The sequence below is a fragment of the Myotis davidii genome, unplaced genomic scaffold (assembly GCF_000327345.1).
Source record: "Myotis davidii unplaced genomic scaffold, ASM32734v1 scaffold61, whole genome shotgun sequence".
NCBI classification, from domain to species: domain Eukaryota; kingdom Metazoa; phylum Chordata; class Mammalia; order Chiroptera; family Vespertilionidae; genus Myotis; species Myotis davidii.
This window is the reverse complement of record NW_006291729.1, coordinates 528,193-528,453: the sequence shown is the minus strand read 5'-3', so window position 1 is coordinate 528,453 and position 261 is coordinate 528,193.

Genomic DNA, 261 nt, shown 5'->3' with positions numbered 1-261 from the left:
GTTTGCAGCCGAGGTCTTGGGGCGGGGCTGGCGCGGCGGGGCGCATGGGCCGAAGGTGGCTGTCCTGGGGGTGGCGGAATGTATTTATTGCTTTGGGTCCTGGAGGGCATGGCGGACACTGGGCTCCTAAAAATGCCTTCTCAGGACACCTTCCCACACCCCCGCCCGACCTTCCTCCTGGCAGTCCTTGGGGGCTGCACTGAAGACACCAGACTTTTCCAGAACGGCACCCTTCCCTGGCCCGGGGGAGGCGGGGCGGGA